Here is a 20052-nt window from a genome sequence, read left to right as displayed (position 1 = left end):
TTACATGCACATCCTGAGATTTCAACAAGCAAGAGGAGATCATAACAACTCAGATGGATCAACAACACTTCAACTGTTCTCCTGAATCCCCCTTAATTCCTAACTCTGAAAATGCTACTCATCCTGCCAAGAAATGCTATGACAAAGCTCAGATAATCAATGGACTGAAGAAGCAATTAAGCTTGGCAGGACCTCTAGTACTTGTCAGTTTCTTGCAATACAGTCTACAGATGATCTCGGTCATGTTTGTAGGACGTCTCGGAGAGCTCTCTCTTTCAAGTTCTTCAATGGCTACTTCATTCGCTGGAGTTACTGGCTTTGGTTTCAAGGTACATTAGGCTTTTCAAGCATGCATATATATATATATATATATATATATATATATATCGGTCTTAAATTCCTTGGAGCTATATATATTAAGTAAACGTTAGGCGAGTCCCTCTGTATATGTAACTGTTAGGCAGACACAGTTTATTGATTGTTTTCTTAAAAAAGCAATCAGAATTCATATTGTTCATCCTTACATTTAGAAATTGGTTATCTTTCTCTAATTTTCTATCGGACATCTCCGAATTTTGTGATCGGTGATGATAGCTGGGAATGGGAAGTGCACTAGAGACATTCTGTGGCCAAGCCTACGGAGCACAACAGTACCATATGCTCGGTGTGCACATGCAAAGAGCTATGCAAGTTCTTGTGCTGACAAGCATCCCTATATCAATGATTTGGGCCTTCACAGGCCAGATTTTCATAAGCCTCAAGCAAGACCCACAAATTTCAATCCACTCCGGAATCTATGCACGGTGGTTGGTCCCTGCCATTGTTCCATATGGTCTTCTTCAATGTCAGCTTAGATTCCTGCAGACCCAGAACATTGTTTGGCCATTGGTGTTAAGTACTGGCATCACAAGTTTGGTCCATCTTCTCATTTGCTGGACATTCATCTTTGGATTCGGCTTTGGCAATGAAGGGGCTGCCCTCTCTATTGCAATCTCTTACTGGACCAATGTGCACATTTTAGCTATCTATATCAAATTTTCTCCAACATGTCAAAATACTTGGACAGGTTTCTCCAGGGCAGGAACCAAAAATCTGCTTAATTTTCTTAAATTAGGAATACCTTCAGCTCTAATGGTTTGGTGAGTTCAACTCTTCTTAAAATTCCAGAACTTCCATTTTTCTTTGTTTCTGTCATTATATTCCTTACAATATAATTTGTTTAATTCTGTGATATGTATCAGCTTGGAATTCTGGTCGTATGAGTTTTTAGTTATTATGCCAGGTCTGCTTCCAAATCCGAAACTAGAATTGTCAATGATGAGCATCAGGTTTGAACACTTTATTGGTACGTAATTTTCTATTCACTTATGCATCGTTGATAACAAAAGAAAGTCTAAAATTAAAATATTTTGAAGGGATTTCTTTTGCCATATTTTATAAGAACAGATTGAATTCCATTTCCAATTCTCTAATATAGTCACAATTCTGCAGCTTGAATACGAGTTCTTTGGTATTCAGAATCCCCTTTGGCCTTGGTAGTGCTGTGAGGTAAGTACACTAGGACATGTTAGTCTTTGCCTGATTAGCAGCAATTTGTTGATATATTATGATTTCCTTTTCCTGTTTCTTTCTTTTTCTTGCTTAAAGCACGAGTTTCAAATGAGTTAGGCGCTGGGAGACCTCATGCTGCACATTTGGCAGTACAGATTGTAATTTTCTTGGCACTTACAGAGAGTTTATCACTAAGCTTACTTCTAGTTGCAGTTAGGGATGTTTGGGGTTTCTTGTACACTAATGAAAAGGAAGTTGTAAGATATTTGGCGTCTGTAGCGCCAGTGCTTGCATTATCCAACTTCATGGATGGGATACAGACTGTGCTCTCAGGTTCAACACTGGAAAAACTATTTGGACATTTCATGTCTGGATGAATACTTCAAATATAGATCTTTTAAAACTTGACGTCTTTGCCAAAACGTAGGTACTGCTAGAGGTTGTGGTCGCAAAAGATTGGTGCATGTGTAAACTTAGGAGCTTATTACCTTGTAGGCCTACCTTATGCTATAGTTCTGCCTTTTTTCTTCCACTTGGGAGGAAAGGTAAGATTATTACTTCCTTGAGAAATTAATTAAGAGTATTGCTAGCTCTTCTTGGACTAATTTCTTTGTAGCTAATTGTTGCAGGGACTTTGGATGGGAATCATATGTGGTAGTTCTATGCAAGCTGTTTTGCTTTTAGCCATTACTATGCACACTAATTGGGAGCAGGAAGTAGATAAATATATGCCTTTCCTTTTAAGGCCATCTATAAGTTAACCACATGAATGGATTTTTGTTCTAATTTTCTGTATTTCTCTCAGGCTAAGAAGGCCAAGGTTATGGTATGTGCTTCCAGAATCCCAACAGATGAGCCTACGGAAGTAGTTTAATTAGTAACTGTCGCTGCTCGGAGTGTTGGCTCTATGCAGGTGTGGACATGATCAGTGCAAAGTGACCAAGCTCAAGTTATAAAACATAATATGAAACAATCTAAGCACTTGAGAAATTCAGTTCATGTTCCTGTCTGAAGATTCAACACCTACAAGCTAGGAATTTCCAAATGATATTTCCCTTCTAATTTTTGAGAAAAATACATTAAGAACTATATATTTTAGGACCTTAATTTTCTATTAAATTATTTTTATTTTTTATTGGGACCTATCAGATTATTTTGGTGATGAATTGTGAGCTCGGACACACAAATTGCAACAATGTTCCACTCTCTTTCAAAAGTATTAATTAGGCGTTTTGAATCGACAAACAAGCACCTATATGAATAAATATGTACTGAAAATAAAAATAAGCATATATATGAATGGACAATAACATTACCATTAATAATGTAATTGTAGATGAATGTCGCAAGGCATTTTGTGGTCGCCCGAACGAAGCACTTCATTGAAGTGAAAAAAGTGAGTAGTCGTCACCTTAATTTTGAGAGAAATTAAAGGAAACCATTTGTGAAAACAGATTAAAAAGAAACCACTTCGAAAACAGAGATTCTAGGTTCGGGGTCCGTATACGGACGGGGAAGGTGTTAGGCACCCCGCCTTGTCCCTCAATGAGAACAAACAGATTTAATGTTATGCTCTTTCATAAATTAAAAGGGTAATTAAGGGTTAGGATAGTGATGATGTTAATCCTTTGTGCAAAATAAAGGAATACTTAATATTTCACTTATTTTGAGTTTCCCAAGAACAAGAGTTTGTGAGATGGCCCTTTAGTGAGTAGGTGTTCGAGTAAAGTTGTCTTGTGTATTAGAGTTGTGTTGTTTAATTCGGATTTTTGTTAAGAGAGCTCGGGTGAGGAGCTTCTCCCTATCTCTAGATATGTTTTATTAAGGGTTTTAAGCAGGAGATTTTGGATAAGAACTCTCCTCTGATCTCCTCATATTTTATTAAGGTTTTGACTGAAAAACGGGTAAGAACTCTCCCCCGATCTCTTAGAGTGTTCGGTTTAAAATTTGATGAAAGATCTCGGATAAGAACTCTCCTCCGATCTCCGTGTTTTTATTTGAATGAGGATTAGGTAAGAACTCTCTCCCGACCTCTTAAAGTGTTTGGTTCAAAATTTTAAATGGAGGATCTCGGATAAGAACTCTCCTTCGATCTTTGTGTTTTTTATTTGAATGAGGATCGGGTAAGAACTCTCCCCCGACCTCTGTGCTTGGTTCAAAATTTTTAAAGGAGGATCTCGGATAAGAACTCTCCTCTGATCTCCGAGTTTTAATTTGAATGAGGATCGGGTGAGAACTCTCCCCCGACCTCTGTGTTTTAATTTGAATGAGGATCGGGTAAGAACTCTCCCTCGACCTCTTTGTTTTAATTTGGATGATGATCGGGTAAGAACTCTCCCCCGACCTCTTTAAGTGCTCGTGATATAAGACCGAACTTTTCACCGATCTCGTATATGACTACCTTGTCCGAACTCTTTGGCTGGCTATATCCGATCTCTTTCGGTTACTAGTTTGGGGTCTAATCTTATCTCAATTCCCGCTCTATTATGCTATTTCCTAGACTCGCTTAGTAGCCCGACCTCATAACTTTTCCTCTGATTCCCTATTCATTATTTGATTATTTTTATTTATTCAAAAGAAACATTCACGTTAGGATACTGCTATCAACATTTTATTAAATTACCTACAAGTTACCCACAACCGGAACACCTATATTCGAAGGAAATAAAAACTAAGAACAAATAAATGACGTGAACTGTTGAATAGGAAAAGTAAACTCAAGAGAATAACTATCGGCCTGAAGGATCTACGGGGGATCTTTAGTATAACTGAACTTAATGAAAAGTTCGAGAATAAAAGCAAAGAAAGTAAAACACGAACGTTCGACAAAGTGACAGTCTAGACACTTACCTGTGTGAGGTCAAGGCTATCAAACTGACTCCGGAGATCACAAATATTGTGGAATTGAAAGCTGGTGGTACAGGGACCAATACTTACTTCGAGATTGCGAGAACCAGGTTAAAATGCAGTCTAGCCGAAGCGACGGAAACCGGGTCAGAATGAGATCAAGCTGAGAGAATAATATGTTGATGTTGGGGTGATGAAGACGAGACTGAACGGAAATGGTATAGCAGAGTGATGAACAGACTGAAAATGAAGTATTTCAGGGTTCGAAAACTTTATCAATGGAGATACTCAAGAAAACTAGTTTCTGAAGTTTCTCAATTTTATGCAAGCTCAGAATGGCAAAGTAGCAAGACTGAATTAGATTTCAGAGCCTTTCCACTATAATCACCACCACCTTTTTTTTGCCCGTCCCCTCTACAGTATTGCATGCAGGTATTTATAGGGAACAGGTGCTACTAATGAAGGGTTAGGATCTCCCCTTGGGGAGACGGGAGGTTTGGATTTAAAAGGACATAATCCAATGTCTGAAAATTAAAGAGAATCAAAACGAACGGCTGGGATCCTATTCAGAATATCTCTCATTTCTCTTCTTAATCCAACGGCTCAGGGTCTTGCCTGTCAGGACAGATCCAAAGGCTTGGAATAAAAGGCATCGGACCGGTCGTCTGCCTTTTGATCCAAGGGCTCCGGGTTCGTCCTTACAAGTATGATCAATGGTGGAGATTGAGATGTACAGAACTGCCATAACTGTTTTGGCGCCTATCAGCAATGTGGGCGATTCTGCGAATGGGGCATGCGGTGAAGATTTGATCATGCCTGCAACGCTTTAACTACCTCGGCTCTGATTATGTAGAGAGTTATTGGAAGTCATCTCATCCTCTTCGTGCTTCCCGATCTCTATTCCTTCCGATCTCTCTATTATGACCCTCTTCTTTTCCGATCTGTCTCATATCAGGCCCCTCATCGCTTCCCGATCTCTCCCATTCCAGAACCTTCCTCTTTATCCGATCAGCCTTAGTCAAAGCAATTAATTCTTTGGTTACCGATGCATCCGCTTCGGTTTCTGTATGCAATAAATGCTTAGGCCCTATATATATGTACCAGCGAGAGAACTCCTCTACACTTCATTTCTCCTCCTTCCATTTCTCCATTTCTCCTGTTCTAGCTTCTCCGGTGACAATTCTGATTATGGTAACTGCTTTTGATCTTTTTCTGACTGTTTTCTTTGCTCATCGACTGAAAATTTACGATTTCGGCGATCGGAGAAACATGAGAATAATATCTGATGACAGTGAAGGAACCGGACGAATTTACCGATCAGGATCGAAAATGACAATCATGCCGATCTTGAATCAGTCCACCAGTATAATTGGTGTGCCGATCTCAGGTTAGAGTACTGCTAATTTCAATCTTAATATCGGTGACCGCCTCTTGAAGTTCATTTGGCTCCTCACCACATCGGGCATCTCGACTGCAGCTCGGTTCTGGTCGATGACATTGGCGATGACTCCACTCACCATCATGAGAGTCATAGTCACCCTATCTGAGCTGCACATCTATCTAATGCCTGTGGCTGGCTTTCTGATCAAACACATCTTTTGATTTAGCCACAAGACTAGGCTTTGACATAGGTTCTTACTAGGTAGGATGTAGTGTCGATATTTAGAGATCGCCCAAATGATGTAATCTGACCTTTAAAGGTTCTCTTAATGATGTAATCCAATCTTTTGAGATCGCTCAAATGATGTAATCTGACCTTTTGGAATTGAAATGAAATTTTATTTGAAGGTTATTATTTAATTATTGCATTGGTTATTTTTCCGATCTTTGATGTGCATATCCTATCTGATCTCTAACTAAATCGTTATTAGCCGATCTGCGGCTCTAAAAATTTACACAACCTGATAACCCTAGCTAGCCGATCTCATTTTATTCGATTTTATTATTGTGTTTCTGGAACTTTCCCGCGACGTGTCAAGAAAGCGGGTCGATTCCGCTAACAGAAGCACCGCTTGGGACTTCGTGAGCATTAAATGCTCAGACGGGTATAAATAGGGGGGAGGGTCAATCAGTTGCCCCCTTATGTCACTTTCAGCACTTTGCTAGCAATTTCAAAATTCTCTCGTTTCTTCAAGTATTTCCTGCACCGATCACATTCCGGTAAGGGTTTTGATCCTTTTCTTAGTTAAACTTCTTTGGTTTCTTTGAAAATGAGAGGCGCTGAGGGTCAAAGAGCTGCTAGTCCGCCTTCTGTTCACGTTTCATGGACCTCGAAAGAGGGCAACGTAATTAGATCGGGTGGTCAAACCAGCACAACCCTCGTTCCAGTAACTGGCCCGGTTGCCAGACCGAGGTGAGGGGCATCTTTAAGGAGAGACAACTTGCCAATTGATGAGTTGCCTTCAGTCTTGAGAGAAACCGATCTCCAATTTATAAGCCAGGAGTACAATCTGCGGATCGACTCTTTTGAACCGATCAAATGCCATGGCGATCACTTGGCCGACCACTTCTTTGATGAGGGCGATCTCATTATGGTGTATGAAGAGCAACTGAAGGCCGGGCTCCGTTCTTCCTTGGATGAATTTTACAAGGCCGTCTGAAGTTCCACCTTATATGTGTAGCCCAAGTACTCATGGAGGATTCTGGTGGCTTTTAGGGGCTTATGTCGAGCCAAGAAGCTCGAGCCTACAGCGAAGGTTTTCGCTGAGTTACATAGACTTTCCCGCCAGAAGGATGATGAGTACCGGTTCTTCCAAGCCAAGCCACACTGCGGGCTTTTTACTGACCTCCCCTCTTCGCTGAAGAACTGGAGGAACCGATTCTTTATATTGAGGAACAAGAACCTAAATGGCTTCGAAGGTTTCCCACACAGTTGGTAATACCTGGTCCCCTTGGCTCCAAAAGAGGTCGTTTTGAATAAAGACGAGGACGCCATGGTAAAGGAATTAAAGGAGCAGGCAGCCACCCAAAAGTATTCTTGCCCATATGCTGTAATGGCCGAACTAAGGTGGTGGCTTACGAGGGTGATCGCCAATGAAGATTATGAACTGCAGCTCTCTAACCTCGGGCCCGGGATCGCTATAGCCTAAACCTTTAGCCTCCTGATTCAGGTGATCTCACTAACTTATTTTTCCATGCAGGAATGGCTGCAGGCAAAAGCATAAAGGAAAGCTACAAGCAGAAAAGAGAGGTCTCCCGGAAGGTGCGAGAAATGAAGATCGCCGCGACATCCTAGACGCCAAGGCGAGATTCGGGAGAAGTATTGGGCTCTTCATCCCGGACTTCAGAATAACCGATCCCCGAGGTGGAGATCGCTCCTTCCCCTCCTCGATAGGAAAACCCGCCACCTCTGCCTGTTTCCTCAAGTGCCGAGGGAGGACCTTCTCAACCTGCTGTAAGGACCCTTTCCCATGGTGCCCAGGTCCTTATTCACTCTCTAGAGAAGAACCGATCAGTTCGGGGAAATTCGGGCTTGGCCAAAGTTCTGGGTGCCACCATATGCCTTCAGGATGATCGGAACAGGCTGACCCCGGACAGTATTTATGATCTCTTGGCCCAGACGATGAGTCTGAGATTAGAGAGCCTGGTGAATCAGCATATAATAAGGGAAAAGCCTCATCTTTTAAGGCAGGAAATTCTGAAGGCGGTCTAGGATGCAGATTCCGCCCGAGCCCAACTTTCGTCTGCCCAGGACTATATTGCTAAAATCGAAGGTCGGATGCAATCTTAGGAGGATAAGTTGGCTAAACAGGCTCGTGAACTTGGAGAAGCTCAGGTGCTCTGAACTGCGGACGTCGCTCGCCTTTCCGACGAACTCAAAGCGAAAGAAGAAGAGGCTGTGACGAGGGAAGCTGGTGCTTACATGAATGCACACAGCGATCTTCTGGCCGAGCTCGAGAGGCGTTATCCTAGGGAAGACTTCTCCTGGATGGTGGATCTTGCTCCTAGAGACGAAGAGGGGAGCGAGGAGGAAATCGAGAAAGAGAGAGAGAATGAGTGAAATGACGATGTACCTGGAGAACAGGCTGGGGGTGACCCTCCAGCCGAATGACTTGTAATTTTTATTTTAAGATGAAATGAAATCCCTTTTGTTCAATTTCTTGATGAGATCGGAAAGTATCCAAATTGAATGAGTGCTTGATTGTTTGAACATATTAGAACATCAAACTTAAAAGCGATTATTAATCTAAGTATAAAAGCTCGGAAAAATATTGTAAGCATGAGATCGGCTTAAACCGAGACCAAACACTGGGTAGAACTTTAAATCATCAATAATGTTCATACAAACTTGTTAAAGAACATGAATATAAGTCCTAAAGCATGCCAAAGTAGTATTACCATATTAACTATATTGCCCTAACATATGAATTAGACTAAGTAATTTTTATTAATGGTTTATTTACACAACAACATATTACAAATAAGGTATTTACATTGAGCTAAATTACTAACATGCATATTTTAATTAATCTCACTTACCCTACATGCAAATCAACTAAGTTAATTATGGAGATGGGGCTGAATTTTACAAAGGAGAAGCCCAAATAATACATAATCTCCAAATTTAAAACCTAGGGTTTCTATCATGCATAATTAAATTTTAAAATTATCAAATTGTCCCAAGTGCAAAATTAATTTGCTAAAGCCATTTTCATGCAAACTGATGACATAAACAATTAAAAAAAAACTAATTAAAGAAAGAGGGAGGATAATATATTAGAATTAAAATCCAATAAATAAAGAAAAGTCCCTTAAAAATAAAATAAATGAAATAAATCATATTCTATTACAAGGCCTAGGAACTATTGTTGTCATGCAAGAGGCCTTGCAATTCATTTTGAATTGAACTAAATCCATCAAAGGGTTCAATTTGCTTTTCTTACATAACTATTCGGTTTTAGGTCTCTCTTTTTACTTATTTATTTTACATTTCATGTATTTACTTAAAATAATATAGAAAATAAATAATTAAATAAATATAAAAAAAATTAATTAAATAAAAATGAAAATAATTAAATACAAAGTAAAGTTAAAATTTGGAATTTTGGCCAAATGAAACATCCAGTCTATCTCCACTTTTCAAATCTAATCTAATTCTAGTGGATGCAAAAAAACATTATAAACACCAAATAGCAAGGAAAAAACATGAATAATAGATAAAAATTTCAAAAGAAACCTGATTCAACTAAAACATGCACATTCACAAAATAAATAAATAGAACATGCACAAATCTAGAATTTTCTAAATATAGGCAGGAATCATAAAAAAAAATAAGGAAATCATTAAAATTCCAAAAAATGTATGGCATGATCCTACCATTATGTTCTAGTATGTAAAAAAGAAAAAAAAGAAATTCTGATTGATATGGACTATGCATAAAATAGACAAATTCACCCTACTGTATGTGATTTGATTTTGACCCTCAAATTCGTAAAGATATGGAAAAATATTAAAATATAACAAAAAATTATGAAAATTTATCATAAGATAGATGCATATTAAAATAAAATATGGTAAAAGGAAAATTATTATTCTATGTAAGACACATATTAGATTTTTTTTCGATTTTTTTTTCTACTTTACATACATATTAAAAATATTAAATAATTTTAAAATTTTGAATAAAAATTAATATTTTATTATTGAAAAATAGAAACATTATTATTTTAATTTTTTGCCAAAAGATTAGACTTATTTAATCTCAAATTAAAAGCTGTTAATCAATTTAAATAAAAAATTTAAATTTTTTTTATTTGAACATCCCAACAAATATAAGAAACAATTTGAACTTTAGTACAACTAAAAATTGTATCTTAGATTCTCTTTGTTTTATGAAATATTTTTCCTGAAATTTATTTTTTAAGAAAATATTCTCATAAAAATATTTTTTTTATGTTTTTATTATAATGTTAAATCAATAGTATATATGTAACACCCCTAATTTTCAAATATTATTTTATATGTAAATATTTTATTCTAATCCTGGTTTTATGGGTTTTGCGTAGGTACTTTTGTTTCGTGGAAATTCGATAGTCGCCAGGATCTGTAATTTCAGGTCGAGTAAATAAGTTGCTGAAACCATTTCCGAATCGGGTAAAGATTATAGGCTACCCCACCATTTTCAGCGTCCGGGACATGTTTTTAGTATCAGAATTAACGTTGGTAAGCCCGAACCCTAAGTTTCCTTAATTATTTAGTTTCCGGTTTAGATTGAAAATCCATAAAATATTCATGGGTAGTTAAAAAATTATAATTCCTTTTTTATTAGCTTAGTAAGGACCACAGGACAAAATTTTGGAATTTTTAGAGCTCATTTGAGTAGTTTTTGCAAAAAGGGGTTAATTGTAGGGACTAAATTGTAATTTTCTAAAATTATGATTGTTGACTATTTGGATGGGCCTAGGAGGAGCCATGTGATGTGATTGAGATATAGTTGTGTGACTTGTGGATATAGAAGTGTATTTTTGAGCCCTCTTATAGGTTGGGTAGGTCCTAAGTATAGGAGAAACTCTATAATATTTTCAGCACAACTTAGAGTGTCTTTAATTCTTTTTAAGCTTATATTGAGTCAATTATATTAAATAATTATAATGTAATTGTTAGGTGAGCCGTGACAGTTTTCCTCCTCCACCCAGCCACTACAGTGACCTCGATTTACGTTTGTGAGTAAAATATTGATTTTAATTATAATTTCAATATTATTATATGTTCAAGCATGCTCATGCATCACTTATAAATATATATTTATGTAGTTAATTATTAGGCACATTTTATATTGCATCTTTATTTGATGAAATGCTATGAATGTTATTTTATGGTAATTTGGAGCAGTGTGCGTGTGTTGACGTGCGTGTGGTGTGTGATATTGAATATGGACAGGACGGGTAGACGCAGCTGGAGCTTAAATCGCTGGGACCCGATCCTTTTATGAATAAGTCAGGGTAGGCACTACTCAAGATGATCTCACTGGCCCCCGCATTTGGTCTATTAAGAGAAAGTCCGGCTTGAGATGTACTCGCTGGCAAAGGTTAAATTAAGAGAGCTGTATAGGGGATTGACTCCTATATATATACTGTTTGAATATTATATGGGTGTGTGAGTGCTCCAAATTAACTTTTTGTTGCTTATGATATGATTTGTATGAAAACTATGAAGGTATTGCATTCTACTCTTTAGGATGCATTAGCTTTAAATAGCTATAGAAATTGTACTTAAAATCGGTATTTTACTCTCTGAGTCGAACGCTCACCTCTGTTCACCTATTTTTTCAGGACACAGGAGGTCCTTTATTGAGTTTAGCCTGCTCTCTTCTTCACAGGTCTACTATCGGCATTTAATTATAAATTTTTATTCTTTTATTCTGTTCTAGAACCTCCGCATGTATTATTATTAGTGATGTATTCATTTGGATCTGTTATGTACGTATTAGCTGGAATTGTAAGCATGATATATATGTATGCATGGATGATCATTGGGTTAAATGAGGGAGCTGAGTTCCCATTTGAATTAGTATTGTTATGAGCATGTGGAGGGTGAGCTTAGCTCCCCAAATTGTTATATATATTGTGCTTACAAGTTGGGTGAGTCAAAAACTCATCGTTGGATGGTCTATGTTATGGTCGAATTTTGTTCGGTTAATTTCTTGAAATTGGGCTCAATATGGGCCTTAGGATTGGGTCAAGGAATAGTTAGGCTTACTACGGGCCTCGGGGGCTTTAGGCTGGCCTAGGTCCTAGTGCCGGTCCGGCCCATAGGTTGGGTAATGACAAATGTGGTATCAGAGCTTAGGTTCCAGATTCATGGGAAAGAGTATACTTGGGAGTGTCAAAGGAATCTTGTTAGGATGTTACATGCAGAGTATAGGATCCTATTTCATCTTATTCTGTAAATGCTTATTTCTGGCTTTTGCGTTATCACTTGAGTAGTGTAAGAGTGCTTCAATTTAGTGTTTCAGTTTTCATAGAGTATATGATGATATGTACTAGAGTTAGCAGACATATTAAGGATTGCTATGGGGATACATATTCTAAAGAAATGTTATATTTCCATCATAGTGGGGCTAAATGGTGTGCTTATCGAGTTCAGGGCCCGAGGACGTAAAGATGAGTTTTGCCAATATAGCTGCCTTAAGTGGGAGTGAGGGTACCACTGCTGGCAGTCATCGGTGGATATCTTAGTCATAGTAAGTTCATGCTATCAGTGGATTCAAGAGAGATAAGAGATCAAGAGATCTAGTATGTTGGGACGTGCTGTAGTAACTATACAATGTTCTCGATATTTGTGCTGTAAGTTGTAGATTACAGTACTGATATGGAATTATTGTGTAGAGCTGCGTGCATTCCCATGGTGCTCCATAAGGAGGGTATTTGCTGATGGCCTCTGTTTTTGTACAGTTATGCCAGAGTAGAGTTCTATATCTGCAGAGGAGTTGGGAACTCTTAGTTAGGGGTTTAGAGTTAGAATATTGAAAGGTCACAGTTGGGTGGTAACTACAGTCAGTGACTTAGTTACCTTAGCATGAGCTAGAGTTACATTAGGAGTTATCATCAGACCAGAGGTTTCAGATTAGTTGCAAAGTAAAAGTGACACCTATAGAGTGAGACCATCTGGTTTTTTGTGTGAGATTTTGGACAATTTTTACAGTATGATGGACATTTTGCCTAGAGTGTAGAGAGAATAGTATCTCCCTTGCGTGGCAACAAGGTCCAGAATACGACTTTGCTCCTAAAAGGAGACAAGATGCTATGAATGGTGTTTATAGCCTGTGAAGTGACATTTTAAAAAGTTTGCAGTATGATAAGAAAGCAGATGGCCTGGCATGGTTTTGGCAAGGTGGCAGATACAATACCCGTTTTACAGTTAGTTGGGATATAAGATAGAAAGTTACTATTAGTGATGGTGACCTATGAAATTAATATCCCAAATGGGACTGTAGAGTGAGGTAGAGAGTTGTTAGCTCAAGTGTTTTGGAGAGGGTACAAGTTCCATTGTCGGAATCATAAGTGATAAGATCAAGATGTACATAAGCCTTTGAATTGAATGACAGGCTTAGACACCCAGTACTTTAAGTTTTGGCTAATTAAATGGATATGGGAAATTATAACTGTTATAGATCCCCTCCTTGAGGTAGTAACGGGTAGTATGTAGTCCAAAGGGGTAGGACTAGAGATCAAGCAAGGAATGTATGACTGCTATTCCCTAAGTTTGTCCTTAGCTTCTTATTGCTCAAGACAAAAGTATACTTAAAATAAAGGAAAAGAAAAGGACAGAAGTTAGCATCGATAAATCATAAAATATGTATACATATAAAAGGGGTGTAGAAGGAGAAAATTAAATAGTTGGTTCAAATGCAGCAGAAGAGGTAACCTAAATGCCAGTAGAAGTATTAGCTAAAATGATTAGAAGATCAAATCTGAGTAACATCGAGGTGTAGATGACATGATAGAAATAGTGGAAAAGGTATAAGTTTCTGATAGGACAGTTAGATCAAGAAAGAGAGTATAACTAATGAATAAAATAGTCAAAGTTTGAATTCGAGTAATATAAAAGGAGTTGGTTAAAGAACGAACTAAAAAGCCCAGATTAGGATAAGAATGGGAAGAATAGAGCCAAGATATAGAGGAGGCAAATGTGGTTCTAGGGAAGGTAAACGAGATAAACAGAAAGATAAGGATAGAGGGTTTAGAAATGGACGACATTATGGATAATGTTTATTAAGGTGTAGAACTTAGAAGTGCCAAACTCAGAGTAGGTCGTAGTTGGTGCAGTGTTAGGGGCCTAAACCTGGAACTTAGAGTTATAGGCTCTGGATTAGACCTTATCTATTTTCTATCCCCAAGTTAGAATAAGGAGGCAATGACATAAGAACCCTTTTGGTTGTTGACAATATGAGAGAAGTTAGGTGAGGTGTGCAATCAAAGTTGGTAGTAACTATAGAGTGTGTTGTGGTAACTTGAATTGTCTTATAAAACAAAGAAGCAAAGTCAGTAGGAGTAAGCTAAATAAAAGCCAACATAAGGGATTTAAATATGCAAGATGAGGGAAAGGAATGAGGGATAATGTTACGGAGGCTTGATGTTAAAATTCAGAATGGTGAGGCCGAGAGTTTATAATTAGAGTTGGATAGATATTTTCAGTGTGATCGATAGGATGAAAAAAAATGATATTATGATAATATGTAGCAGAACACTAGTAAAGGTCAGAATAGGACAAGGTAGGTATAGATGTAATTATAAGTTATTAAGAAGCACATGGATTAGAGGAGTGATTATTAGTAAGATTGGAGTATATCTGAAAGAATCTATCTATCAGCGCTTTATCTTCCAGAACATTACTAGGTATAATGTGCATTAGACAAATAATAATAAGTATAGAGGACAAATGGAGAATAAAAGAGATTATAAATTTCAAGATGATATGTTGGATGGGGCAATAGTATAACATGGATAGGTATAACTGATATCTTATGATAAAACACAACATCTACAAACAAATAATGAAACTAAAAAGGAAGACTAAAGGGTATGAGCTAAACCTTGTTTATCAAATAATGGTATACCATAAATGGTGGGAGAAGACTTCTCCTTCTTTTCAAATTAGCTTGCATTTCGATTCTAGGAGATTATGTTAAGAAGAGAGGTCGTGTTAAAGTGACCCAATTAATTGAAAATTTGGTGAGCGTTAGTACGTATCCAATCTTCTGAGGCGAAAATGATGGTAAGTACATACCTAATGTCAAGGATGAAAAGACAATTAGGGTAGTGGCCAGAGTTAAATCAAGTTAGTTATCAAGGTTTGTAACTTTTCTAAATTATGAGCTGGAGGAACTGCTATTTGTGGGTAAGTTATAGTGGCTGAAATCGTTACTAATGGGTAGATTTAAGGCTGAAGTCTTGAGAGTTATGGGCAGTATGTGTAGTTGTATTAAGGAGAATGAACACGTGAAGTATCTTCACCGAAATTATAGCCTAGCACACATTTCCCACAACTATGTTAGTTTAGCTGTAACTCATAGTTTCAAGGGCTCTTATCTAACCATGATAAACAATTTCCTACAAAGGGCAGTAGAGAATGATAATATTCTAATGGTTAAGTTGGAAAAGGAGACACAAAAAGAATTTTCTAGGGTCAATTACAAGTGTTACATAATGTGAAAGATATGCTGGTAGGAGCCAATCGTAAATTTAGAATTCTAGAAGTAATGGAACTGGTAATCAAGATAGGACTAAGAAATAAAAGAAAGGTTAAAATTAATGATGGGATGGACATCCTTGAATTAAAAAGTATAAGAATGAGAGAGGACAAAGGTTAAAGAATAAGTACAGTAGGTTGGAAAGATATCAACAATAGCAGAAACTGGAAAAGGAAGTGAATAAGATCTAAATGATAGGAGAAAAGCTTAGTAGAATTGATTACAATAATGAGCATAAGAAGGAACAAGTATGCTAAGGACACACTAAGAGATGTTTAAAACAAGTTATGGTGAGATGATAGACTAAACGAATAATGGAGCCTCGATTTAAGTACCAATGTGTCTAAAAACACGTCAGATTGTAAGAAGTTTCAAGTAGAAGTCAAGGATCTCTTTGGTGACACAAAGTAAGTTAGAAGTTTGAGGTAAAAATATTATAAGTATGGGAGGATCTAGCTAAAGCTTCAATGGCCAACAGAATTAGCAATAATCTTGGGTAAGGTGCTGTTTGCCGGTTTTTCAACCACTGCAAGTGCATGGATCGCTAACAAGTAATAGAATAGTGAGTGAAGTATCGTCCCATGAGGAATTTAGTTAGCAAGTACTAAACTACACAACAATTTTGACTGTTTAGGCTACTGAATATGTATGAAGAGTGAATTAAATCTAATTTGGATGCTGGAAATAAACTTTTAGTGAAACTATCTATTTAAACAATTCCAGAATTAAGATTTCACACTGTTATCTCATTATGGATTTCAATCTTATCTATTCATTAGATTAATGATCATCACTTTGATGGAAATTAATCCTAAAATATCCTAGATCCTCTCTTAAGGCACCTAAAGTGTGTTTCAATTAAAGCTAAACCCTACTTTTGTTTGTGATTAGTCCTAATAAAAAACCTTTAAGATCTTTGATTAATTACAGAACTCCACAAAGGTCTTCAGCCTATTTCTAGGTTAGATTTCCTAGGTTCAAGATCCCGATTTTCTAATATTAATCTTCACCTTTCAGTCCTTCAATTAATATCTGTAATCAATACTAAGTGGGTACCAACACATAGCATGTATTAAGATCACAAGAAATTAAATCAAAGGACAGAACTCAAATCCAATAAATAGAATTCAATATTCATCCATAATAATAATTACAAATATTACTCTCCTAATTCTAGAATAAGAGGATTACTCACTCATGATGAGTTTGACAAATATAATAAAAATAAAGTGAAAGAACATGAACAGTCTGCTTAAAGAAATAGAACAAAAGTACCGATGAAGGTTTTTTGCAGCCTTAGACTTGTGGAACTTCGGCTAAAGGCTCCCCTCTTACGCTGATGCTCTCTTCTTCAAAACAGCTGCTAAGAATAATGTATGTCTGTAAATGAAAACTCTTCTAAAACTCTAAAAAAAAGCTTTTCTTTTTTTTTTGTCATCTTCTGCTTCTCTTTATAATAGGTGGCCTAAGGTTAGGTTTTTAAAGTCGTAAAAGCATTAGGAGACTGTTTGGAGTGTGTAAATTAGAATTGGAATTTGGATTAGCAAACTGGCTGCTGCATGATACATGGCCCGTGTGTCACTACACGGCTCAGGGCCTTGTAACTCACTGGAGCTAAATGGTCACATCTTGTATTGGCACAGGAGATTACACGGGCATTACTAGTTACACGGGTCTAATTACACGACTCGTGTTCTTCTGTTCTTCTGAGAATTCTTCAAGCCTGACCTAACAGAGAGTTACATGGGTCTCCATAATTTACATGGGTAGTGGTACACGACCCGTGTACCTTTTTTCTTCCTTGGCTCTCTGGCTTTCTCCTGGCAGTAGGTTACACGGGTCTGTGGCTTTGCTTACATGACCCGTTTAATGTGTATCAATAGCACTTCTCAATCCTTTGGCCTTTCCAAGCTTCCTTTTGCACTCCTATGCTTGGAACTTCACCCAAACACCTGAAATGATGCAAAACATATGGAATTTAGAGCTTGGCAATGGAATTTACAAAAGTTGATGAAATTAATGATTATGCATGAGATTAATAGTCTAAATGCTATGAAATATTATACAAATGTACTTAAAAACATCTGTATAATATAAGTGTATCAAATACCCCCAAACTCAAGCTTTTGCTTGTCCTCAAGCAAACAAAAAAAATTTTAGTACACTTTTTAGGGGAAAACTTAGAAACTTAACCATAGACTTAATATGCATATAATTGAACTCCTTCAACCTTCATACCAATTCCCTTCCTTCAAGGCATAAGGGCTTTAATAGCTGCCTGCTTAAACCTTCACATCTTTCATGGAGTTTCAACTAATTATTCCTTTATGCAAGGTTATTAATAAGTCACAAATAACCTGTTTTATTAGGATAGACCTGAGAAACACTTACTCCCCTCGAAATTGCCTCTATTATGGATAATTGTGATGAAGTACTCAAATTTTAACTTCATATGGTTGTAATGGGGGTAAAGGGATAATGACTTGGTTGCCAATAGAGGGTTTTAAGGGATGCAAATATGAGAATAGTTTTCATACACAAAGTTTTAAATATATCAAGTTTTATTCTGCTGTTTTTATGTGAGGAAGAAGAGTTCTTTGTAGTGCTAAGCATACTTATTTTCGGACTCCTTTGTCCTCTCCCCAAAACTCATTGCTTTTGTTGAGTTGGAAAGGCAAAATTTTTCTTGATTTTACTTGCATACTTGCACTTTTCTTGGTTTTTACATCTTCTCCCCATGTTTTCTTTTCCCTTTGATATGCCTATTTTTTATATACTAGGCTTTCCTCAAAAGAGTGAGATGAGTGTTTAGGCTAGGGGCTAAGTAAATATTTGTCAGTAGACAAAGAAAATTATACAGGTAAAACACAGGCTCAAGTTGGCTACAAAGGATATATATTTTAATTCGGGATGGCTAAGGCTTAGTAGGTCTATATCAAATAATGCCTCAATCATCTCTTTTTCAAAAATATGCTAGGATTTCACCTCGATAGGTCCAAGAGAGATGTTCTAGAGCTGGTAAGGCATCTTTGGGTTCGTTTGCATTTCAAAAATTTTCTCCCAACTTTGCAAGTTCAATGTGATAAATTAATAACTATGAAGGAGTTTAACTCGTCTAGTTCCACTAAGGTGGTTAAGTTTTTTTCACAGAAAACAGATTAAAGCCTTTTTGCCTATCCAGATACATTCATACCTCAATCCCATGGAGTCCAATTATTAGCTCATTAATATTTGTGGTTATAATTCTAAGTTAAAAAACCAGTTCAAAAATTCAAAATTTGCAAAATTTTCTAGATTTTTGATACACAAGTATAATATGGATATAATTAAGTAATGTAATGAAGTGCAATGATATGCAGTGCATGAAATGCATCTATACCCCCAAACTTAAATTTGACATTATCCTCAATGGCAACACAATATGAAAAATTAAAGCATAGCACACCGAATTATCAAAAAGCATATTATGTATTAAAAATTGAAGGTCTGGACAAAAAACAAGTAATAGAGACCTATGATCACTAAGTAGGACTAGGGCATATAAATTTTTACATGAAGGGATCTATCCTATAGTCCTAGCTCTAAAAATCCTCTGATGGGGACGATGGTCCCTCTCCATCGATTTTCTCCATGATCATGTCAAGCTTGTTGTGGGCCTCTTGGAGACTATCCTCGAGTGCTTGCATCCTGTAATTTATTGTGGTCTCCATTTGCTGAAGGTATACAAGGACAAGGTCTATCGGTGGTGGAGTGTAAGGAGGCACTCGGGTTGGGGACTCGTGGTCGAGTGGCTCTTAGGCTTCCCTCTGTGGCTGTGATGGTTCACTAGGCTCTGCTCGTGCTTCGTCTTTTTTGGGGATGAAATTCCCTTTGACATCGATTAGGAAGTAGGTATTCCTAACCTTCTTACATATCCCCATGGATATACAGATGGTCTGGTCGATTCTGGTAATACCAGCAATGGAGTGCAACCTGTGATGCCCCAGAACGATGCCGAAGTGGAGTGTGAGGGTTGTGATGAGTCCGCCAAGCACTATGTGGCCTGTTGGCTGATGAGAGATGCAGCAAAAGTGGTTGCACAGGAAGAAACCTGTACTACAACGTTGCCCGGTGACCATGCACCAAAGGAAGAAGAGCTCATTGGCGTTGACCATGCCGAGGCTATCACCGTGGCCCGTGATGGTGTGGATAGTGAGTCGATGCATGTACCTTAAAGCAGTGCTGGTGATGCCAGAGGATTTAGATTTGCTGGAGTTGTAAATGTCGGTGTTTGATGCTATGGAACGCCATAAGTCAACGCTGTTGTAGACCATTCGGTTACGTGGGATCTCCTGGAATCTGGTGCTGTTAAAGCCAAACACCACGTTAAACTTGTCCATGGTCATTGCCCGGTCAACACCAAGAAGCTGAAACTCTATTCTTCCCCTGTCCTCTCGATCTGTGGGCCATAGGGTGGCCTTGA

General features: G+C 37.5%; 1 pseudogene; it reads left to right on the top strand.

Annotated features, from left to right (window-relative positions):
* Nucleotides 1-19: 19 nt before the first annotated feature.
* LOC110659670 (protein DETOXIFICATION 16-like) lies at nt 20-2521 on the top strand (annotated as a pseudogene).
* The last annotated feature ends 17531 nt before the right edge of the window (nt 2522-20052 follow it).

Source organism: Hevea brasiliensis, chromosome 17 (genome assembly GCF_030052815.1).
Source record: "Hevea brasiliensis isolate MT/VB/25A 57/8 chromosome 17, ASM3005281v1, whole genome shotgun sequence".
NCBI classification, from domain to species: domain Eukaryota; kingdom Viridiplantae; phylum Streptophyta; class Magnoliopsida; order Malpighiales; family Euphorbiaceae; genus Hevea; species Hevea brasiliensis.
Note: the sequence above shows the minus strand (reverse complement) of the source record. Positions and strands in the feature narration are given on the sequence as shown.